Raw genomic sequence first — 10,089 nt, 5'->3', positions numbered from 1 at the left:
TAGAAGTGAGTTTTAGCCTTTTCTCGTCGCAGCTGCACTGAGTCAAATTGGATTTCAGACGCTCGATAAAGATTCACCTGGCACCTGGAAACATTATTCACTCATTTGACTTTCTTTGATAAATGCCTTCATTAAAACAAAACCAAGCAAAAGTCTGAGCAAGATCAAGAGAGAAGTATGTAAAATGGAGTCTTTCCGAGACAAAAAGACAAAAAAAAAGCATTGAATACATTCATAAAAGAAAACATTTTAAACATTTGTCTTAAGTCAATGTGCATATTGTTCATGGATTTGATGTGATTTTAGCTAAAGTAAAACAAAACAAAATAATAATAATAATAATAAATAAATAAATAAATTATCCATCCATCTATTTTCTTCCGCTTATCCGGGGCCAGGTCGCGGGGGCAGCAGTCTAAGCAGGGACTCCCAGACTTTCTTCACCCCAGACAGGTCCTCCAGCTCCTCCGGGGGAACCTCGAGGTGTTCCCAGGCCAGCCGAGAGACATAGTCCCTCCAGCGTGTCCTGGGTCTTCCCCGGGGCCTCCTCCCGGTGGGACATGCCCGGAACACCTCCCGAGGGAGGCGTCCAGGAGGCATCCGGAGCAGATGCCTGAGCCACCTCAACTGGCTCCTCTCAACGTGGAGGAGCAGCGGTTCTACTCCGAGCTCCTCCCGTGTGACTGAGCTCCTCACCCTATCTCTAAGGGAGCACCCAGCCACACTGCGAAGGAAACTCATTTCGAGCGCTTGTATCTGCGATCTTGTCCTTGACAAGATGATGATAATGATGATGATTATTATTATTATTATCACCATAATAATAATTGCTGGTTATATGGCTTTACAATGTGATAAATTAAATATATATATGAGTAAAGACATTATATCTAAGAAACAAAATGGGATTTCTTCCTATATGACATGAATTATTTTGAGTTTTTTATTTTAAGTTATGTATTATAGGTTTTGATGCTCTGCTGCTCACTACACATGTCTGTAATTTTGATACATTTTGTGAAACACCTTTTCCGTATTTCCCCTAATCCAGCTTCACCGTCGGAGTCTAAACACAGGTATATTTAGAGTCAGTGAGTTCCAACTGGCCCTAGGACATGCTCAAAACCAGCATTCCTTTTCCATTTATGTTCTTATCTCCTCGAACATCCCCTTTCTCGTCTCTGTTACTTTAATGGAAAACATAAGCCACCCTTCTTATGTTACCCCTGCGATGCTCTGCTCTTTATAGGCCCCCCTGTGCGTCTGCTGTCACCCCCTCACGCTGACGGATGCCTCAGTGTTAATAACTACATGAGTTGTGCATCATGTGCTCATCTCACGGCCCACTGCACTTCTGAACCTGCGCCACGGTGGTTTTTTTTTTTTTTTTCTTCTTTTTTTTAAGAGCCAGTTCAATGTCGTTGCGGCCGTGAGAGTACCTCAGTACATGTGGTACTCGGTTATAAATGAGTTTTTTTTTCAGTGAAGGTCTTCAAAGATGCATTTTCACGTAATAGCATTTGTCAGAAAAATGAATGTGATACTGCTCTTAAACAATGAGAAGCAGATAGGGAGAGTAACAAGATACTTTTACTCTGTGTCTAATGTAGTATTCTGGGTCTGCTTGCTATAGTGTACAGCATCTCACCATATGCTTAAAGGTCCTATATCCTCCTGAGAACCAGCCCTTTCATTTGTGTCCTTTGTAGTGTTAACCAGTCTATCTTTTAAGTGTTTGGAGATAGACTCTTAGTGGCCTAAATAGGACTGGGGGATTATAGGGTACTATCATGTCCAGGATACAAAATTAACTCAGTCATTAGAGTTAGATTGTGGTTGCACTATGATTTAAAAAAAGAGAGTCTAAAAACTTAGACTGTAGAAGCTTGTCAGAGATGTTTGTTAGGTTATCAACTTCACATGGATTTAACACCAAAATGTCCTCAGTGTCCATTACAGAGGATATGTTACAAAGTTATAATAAAATGAACAAAATCGAAATGCTAAGCTGTTCATTTATCTCCAAATACAGAAAAAAATCACAAAAAATACATATTGCAATACACTTTTTTTTCTTCGGGTACCTGGAGGATATTACACGAAACTGACTCTTGTGAGCCTTAAGCCAGGTTCGAATGTTTTTAACACATCAAAAACAGACCTGGACTTGTGTTTTGAGTGATCCTTTATTGTAAGTGTGTTTACATCTCCAACGCTCAATATGCTCTGTTCCACCTTGAGGTCACAAAGGGGTAGTTTTCAAGGTAACTGCTACCTATTACTAACCAGGCCGGCGCCACCTAGTGCCTCCGTTCAATCTCATTTCTCTCCAGTGACTAGGTCAGGAATTGGAATACACTAGACGGTTCACAAAAACCCCGGAAGTGCGAGTTCAGGCACGAGCCAATCAGCGTAGAGCCATACATTCTGTGTTGGCAAAAATTCCCAAGATAGAGGATTTAAAGCCGGAACAAAGAGAATGTTTGGTGAATTTTATCAAGGGGAAAGACGTTATTGCCCTTCTTCCTATGGGATTTGGGAAAGTTAGCTCCGTTAGCGACACATTACATACATCACGACCAAACAGCAGCGATTGGTTAAATAAAAAATGTACCCACATACCGTCAAGCGAACAAATCCTAATGCTGCAGGGTCAGACGGTTTCTACAAAGTGAAACCAGCTGATGAATCAAGTTCATCTTTTATCTTTTGTAAATTTGGAAATTCCCATGCAGAAATTATCCAAATGATTCTAGTGAAGGTGTGTGGAGTTTAAAAACACAGTGGAGCACTTCCTGTATTACCATATGACATCACAAAGTAGAACAGTGTGTTGTGTGTTTGTGAGAAGAACTCAGCCTAAATAAGGAGGATGTGTTAATTGTGCAACTAACTGACTGTATCATTTATGTCTTCTTAGTGTAGCAAAGCAAATACCATGTACCAGGAAAATTGTCTGATTAAAACACAAATTAATTCATATTTTGTAATATTACCATTCACATGAAGCTGCTTATCATAGTTGTTTGTCACATCTAGTCATTTTGTAGGTGCTAAGTCCTGAAAGGCCAGATGGTTGGGGCCGATGTACATGAACCGTTAAATTTCTAAAGGTTGAGTTGGTTCCACGGGTGGCAAAGCTGCATCTGGCACCGCACTGAGCCCTATGTGGTACTGATGCCACGTCCTCCTGATGGCATCGCAAGGGCCAGATCAGACCAGGCTCAAAATATACGCTTTATCCTTATGAATGCACGCTGGTTTCAATTTTTCCACTTTTTTTCGAGCTGATTTTCAAACTGCGAAAGGAGGAAGGCGGTGTTTAAATCTATAGTTCCTAGCTGTCAAAAACGCTTTGGGAGATCGCCAGTAATCCATCTGTTAGTAATGGATTTTACAACAGCTTTTTCAGACTGAAAAGTGAAGCATGTGGGACCACCAAAGGACGCCCAATCAGCGCACACTGTGACTTTTTGGGTAAAGCGTATATTATTTCAGTGTGAAATTTCCAAATGAAATAAAGCAACCTTGAATCTAGTGGCCTTGCAGCAAATAATAATAATAGTACATTTAAATTATTTTGTGATATTTGTAGAGTTGGTAAGAGCAGCTGATGCAGTAGGCTGTTAAAGTTTTCTCGCAGTAGTACTTTTTAGTTATTTATTAAATTGAATGAGGTAGCAGTCACACCTGTCTATGTTCACACTGTGACTACTTCATGAGGAACAGCTCGGGGTTGCAGATCTAAGCAGGTGACATTTTGCAGGTACACCAATGTGTTTATTAAAGTCTGCTGTGTGACTTAGCACCAACCATACACGTACATCCCCACAGAAAAACACTTTATTTACATTTACTTTAGTTTGGAAAAGAAAAAGGTGCAGGCGATGCAAAGGGTGAATGCAAATTTATGGGCAACAAACAAGAAAAAAAAAACAAAAAAACACACACACACTTTTTCTTACTAAAAATTACAATATTTAATTTTGTCTACTCTAATTGAAAAATGTATTTTGTTCTGTGGAAAAGAGTTTGATTGGGAAACAGTAGAAGCAGTGTGGGTGAGCATGAGCAACATACCTGTTTAAAAATATGAAAATAGAAGTAGAAATTTTGAAGCAATCTAGTGTTTGCTCATGTTATTAATGTAAATGTTATCGCAAATTAAAGACACTACATAATTTTCACACTTTTATATAAAAAAAAAAAAAACTGTTATAGTAGTAGTTTTTTATTATTTTGCAGTGCTCCAAAGTTTATTTTATGAACATTATTGTACTGTAAAATGTGGACTACTGTATTGAACTAACTTCCCTTGCGGATAATAAAGTTATGTCTAAGTCTAAGTCATTTGCAGCTTCACCCAAAATAAACCGACTACAGTATTTCAGGTTAAACCCAGTGCAATGTTATTCCCTCGCTTTACATGAGCTTTATTTAGCACCTGTATTACTGAAAGCATCACTGTTTGGCGTGGTCCCTACATGCTGCTGCCAGTGAGAGAGAAAACGGGACTTCTCCTCGGAGAGCAGACACACTCAGACACACACTCAGACACACACACAGACACACACACAGACACACACTGGCTGCTTGTTGTCACATACACTGCTATGCCGACCAGCCAGTACAAAGCAGAGCACTCAGCACCCACCGCTAAAAAGCCCTCATAAATACTGCAGTTTGACGCTTTGTCTCCCTGAACCTGGGCCTGCTTACAAGACATCTGCGCGCTGGCATCGTGCTTCAACCCGCGCACAGCCGCATCCGCCCTGACAGCACCCATATATTCTGATGCATCGCTGTTAATGTTTAAATCCTTTTATGGCCGTGCCGATAAAAACACTATAATGTACTTCCCGGTGTAAGCAGGGGAGGGAGGGGGAAATATTGGTGATATAAAGTGTCAAAGAAGAAGGCAAAATATGGACTTAGGGAAATGTATTGATGCTAATTCTAGATGTGTATTGATCTTTGGATTTGGTAAAAACAAACAAAGAGAAACAAGACAGAGTATGTTATATGGTCTGCGAGTACATTGAAATTATGATATTACAATAACAATGTGCAACGTTATGCACATAAGCGTAATTATGTTTTTACAACTCAAGTATCTTCGATGTGTGTGGGGTTTTTTTGTTTTTTTTAAAATCTATATACAAATTTAGTAGGGAGCTTTACAAAAAATCCATATATTTTACAATTTTAAAGTTTTGGAAATAAAAAAAAAGGTGAAGTAACAGTTAATTTATTATATATTTATTTATTTTAGGCATATTTTTAGGTATGTCCAGTGTTTCCTCTGTAGGAGCCCTCTGCATCAGGAGCGGAGGTCGGCTGCGGCTGCCGGGTCTGTCCGGTGGGCTCTTGGTGGAGGGGTGGTGCTTTGGGCGTCATCTCTTCCCTGGGCCTTGTGGTGGTTCCTGTTAGAGGAGGACGGCTCGCTGCTCCTGGTGTAGACGGCTCCTCTGATGGTGCTTTCTCAACTGGTTCACATTTTACTCTGTGCGGTTTTATGTATTTTAGCATGTTAGTGTGTGTGTGTGTGTGTGTGTGTGTGTGTGTGTGTGTGTGTGTATGTGTGTATGTGTGTATGTGTGTATGTGTGTGTATGTGTCTGGGTTGTTTGGTTGTGTGGGTTGTGTTACATTTGTGTATGAAAAGTCCTTTATAAATAAAGTTTGATTTGATTTAATTTATAATAATTATGATGATTTTTTTTAAATATAATTTATTCAATTTAGAACATATAAACTTTTTTTTTTTTTTTTTTAAGTTGAATCAGTGCTTATATGTTGCCTATCCTATTAAATCAGATTCTTGTACAGGATACTGAAACAGCTTTACAATAACACATCATAAGCAAAACACAAATTGTTAGCAACAGCAGCTGTTACTACATCTCTATTGTGATTTTGATCATCAGAGATCATTTTTTGTTTGTTAAATCTTCAGAAAGATGATTATACATTTTACATTTAAATGAAAAACCAACTGAAGTGCTACAAAGACATGTAGGCCTATTAAAATAGAGTGAAATGTAAAAAAAAATATAGGTAAGTTAGTGTAATTTTTCAAAGTTTTTGCTTGCGGACAAAGCCAATGACACCCACAGATACATCAGGGCCTGTACAATGAGACAGAAAACTCAGCTTGGCGAAAAGAAAGATGACTTAGACTGGCAATATTATAATTCACAACTGAAACATAAAATAATATACTCTTACTACTACTACTTCTACTTGGTCTAACAGTTACTCTAGTACTGCAACTCATTACTAACCACACAGGGCATGCATTTGTAGAAAAAAGTAGTCGCAAACATGACTGAAACTGCAGCAAAGCGTCTAAAATCTCCCATCACATGAGTAAGTGCAGCATTTGGGGAAAATATTTATCTAGTTTGCACAGCTGACAGTGGAACAGCTTTGCATATACAGTATAGGGCTGCGGCAGAGATGATGTGCCTCTAAGCTCTTTAAGGTCACCACGCTTTCAAATAGCAGGTGATTCACTCTCTACATAACTCTGATTAAAACTTTAATCTCTCTACGGGAGACATGGTGTTGAAATAGGTGTAATTTTCCCAGAAATGTAAAAAATGGGACACGTTCTTTACTTCTGACAGTTACATCTTGGGTTTAGTTTTTATTGCAGTGTGATTCGTGACACTTGTTTACCAGCGAGTTCAAAGCAGACTTACGAGAGCTGTGTATTTGGGTGAAGAGTAAGACCTGGTAAAAGTGGTATTTGCATAAAGCTTTGATACAGAACAGATGAGAGTGGGGGGAAAGCAGCAGCCGCTTTGTTGAGATTAGAGGAGTTTATTTGTCACATTAGTCAGAATTACCTGTGTTGGTGTCAGCCTCGGGGAGTGGACTGCAGAGGTGGTGAATAGGGGCAAAGGGAGACATTTTAAAAGCTGGCAATGTCTATAAAATGTACATAAAGACAAGATTCAATCATCTATAAAACACCCAAATGCTATTGTGTTTTTTATTTTACCTTAGCGTCACTGTATGAAGTATGTTTTCTTCTCCTGTGCCAAAACATATCTTTACACATTTAGCTCAATTCTTATTATATTTTTTACTTGATGTACTTAAAATATACTTGATGTACTCAAACGATTTGCAGGAAAAACTTAATGAAGAAATTATACCAGTTGTTAATATCGGATTGTTTGAGATGTTCTTTTCCTGGAATGTTCCACAGTCATTTATCTTGCATGTCAATTACTGATGTCAATATTGGTTAAAGAAATGCCTTAAGCAGGGTTGCCTTTTCACAGATATGACCTGTAACTTGGCCAGGTTGTGCCACCTGCTTGTTTGTCTACACTATAGATACATCTGGTGTTATACTGTGGAACTTACCAGACCAGAAGCAAGAATATCTCCATGGAAACAAAAGGAGAAAATGGAAGACCCTGCATCAGAAAAATGTTATTAAACCTTTAAAGTATAGGTAAATCATTTTTTGTTCATCCTTTGTTTATATGGGAAAAAAAAAAAAAGTTATTTAAGTAAGTAAAATTCATTTAAAGAAAATAAGAATGAGCCTGAGTATTGAATGAGTATTTAAAACTCCATCAATCCATCCATTCATCCATTTTCTTCCACTTATCCGGGGCTGAGTTCGAGGGATCAGCAGTCTAAACAGGAACTCCCAGACTTCCTTCACCCTGGGAACTTCCTCCAGCTCCTTCAGCTCCTCCAGCAAAACCCCGAGGCGTTCCCAGGCCAGCTGAGAGAAAAAGACCCTCCAGCGAATCCTAGGTCTTCCCTGGGGCCTCCTCCCGGTAGGACATGCCCAGAACACCTCCCAGGAAGGCGTCCAGGAGGCATCCGGAACAGATGCCCGAGCCGCCTCAGCTGCTCCTCTCAACGTGGAGCAGCAACAGCTCTACTCCGAGCTCCTCCCGTGTGACCGAGCTCCTCACCCTGTCTCTAAGGGAGTGTCCAGCCACCCTGCGAAGGAAACTCATTTTGGTCGCTTGCATCCGCGATCTTGTCCTTTTGGTCATTACAGAGGAAAACTGGGATTGGCCAAATCATAGTTATATTATGACCATCACAATGAAAAAGCCATACTAACATATAATGCAGCTTCACAATCAAGGTGAAGAAAGTACATAGAAAAAAATAAAATAAAATATAAATAAATAATAATAATAAAAATAGATATCTCTGAAACAATAAAGTAAGTAAAGTCTATCTCTAAGTGTGAACATTTAATTTAATCATAAAAGTTCACAAGTGATGTCAATGCCAGAACCATCTCATGTGTACACAGAATTAGAGGGATTTCTAAACATTTTACTTAAAATTTGTCACAAAATTCCCTTATTTTGGATCTGTTACTGATATAAAAACCACAGACAATCACAATCCAGACACACAGCCTCCCATCTTCATTGGCCCCAAGCTGTCATCGTAAAGCCAGAGAAGTCGCAGTGAGAGAAAAAAGAAAGAGACGCACTCAAACTGGGCCTTATTGCCTTGTGATTCGCCTCCTCACCTGCGCCCACTGATAATAACTACCTGTCCCCGCAGAGAACCACAGGACAGAGGAAAGAGTCCCCCCCACCCCACCTCGTTCTGGCTTCCGTCGTCCTGGGAGGCCTGGGTGTTTTGGAGAGGAGAACAAGGCCCCGGCCCGGTTGGACAGCTCGGCTCCTTCCCTGGATGCGTGTCTGCTCTGACAGCTGGAGGTCTGTTGTGATGAAGGAGGGCTGTGGAGTTAGATAAACTGCCAACTGATGCCTGCTTTAGAGGAGCCCACGATCTGTGATATGGCCACTCATGCAAACAGGGAGTGAAGTGGACCGGACACAGCCAAGAAATCAGCAAGAGGAATACATTTGTGTGGCTAAGTGATGGTGTCTGTACTATGGGTTTGAAATTGCATTTAAAATAGTTGTTGTTTATTTCAACCATGCTTTCAAAAAAACACATAACAAAATAATGAGAAACCCATTGATAATGAGGATTCACAAGGAATATAAGGAAAGAAGTGGGTGTAAGTGTAAACCTATTTGTTCCCATCACTTTTCCCCAGTGTAAAATAACATTTTTCATGCATTCTGTTTCCTTATTGTTTGAACAACATATGTACAATCCACTTTTAGCTTTCTTTATTTTTTATGTACCAATATGTTTCACATTCATTTTTACAAGCTGTTTAAAAAATGTAAATAAAAACAAAATCCAATAGTTTACGAAAACATATTTCGTACTTTACATTACAGACCTAAAAGTTTTTGGTGAAGGGTCTGCCACTTGTCTTGTCTTATCTTGTCACTTGTCTTCATTGAAATCTTACTGCTTTGTCTAGAATGCCCCACAGTATTACCCTGATTCAACAGCTGGTTTCACTTCGTGGAAACTGTCTGACCTGGCAGCATTAGGATTTGTTCACTCAACGGTAGGCGGGTACTTTTTTATTTAACCAATAGCTGCTATTTGATGTATGTAATGTTCCAAATCCCGTAGGAGGAAGGGCAATAACGTCTTTCCCCTTGATAAAATTTGCCAACCATTCTCTTTGTTCCGGCATTAAATCCTCATTTTTGGGACTTGTTGCCAACGCAGAATGTATGGTTCGTCTACATCCATCTTGACGCTTTGTTTACTTTTGGGCTGTACCACAAAAGGGACCCAGACAGGCACTTGAGTTTGACGTCATGGCTTCACAGCTCTTCGCTGACTGGCTGGTGCACGGTCTACAACTTCCGGGGTTCTTGCAAACCATCTAGTGTGTTCTGATTCCTGATCTAGTTGCTAGAGAAAAATAAAATTGAGCCAAGGCACTAGGTGGCGCCAGCCTGGCTACCACAGTATGGCATTAAACTTATCTTTTTTCATGGAGACAAGCCCACAATGCATTCACGTCAGATCTGTGGAGAAGTGAGCTCACTCACTGTAGGAACGCATGTATTTTGTAGCATTTTTTGAGCATTTTAAAAAACCTGTAACTGAATAAATGCAGCATATAGGTGAATTTAATGCCATACTGTGAAACCTTTCAGGCAAAGTAATGATATCTCCATGGAAATAAGTTTGTAGCTGACCCCTACCAGAAAAAATT

The sequence above is a fragment of the Boleophthalmus pectinirostris genome, unplaced genomic scaffold, assembly GCF_026225935.1.
Source record: "Boleophthalmus pectinirostris isolate CB_2022bp ecotype Guang Dong unplaced genomic scaffold, ASM2622593v1 HiC_scaffold_19, whole genome shotgun sequence".
Classification (NCBI taxonomy): Eukaryota; Metazoa; Chordata; class Actinopteri; order Gobiiformes; family Gobiidae; genus Boleophthalmus; species Boleophthalmus pectinirostris.
Note: the sequence above shows the minus strand (reverse complement) of the source record.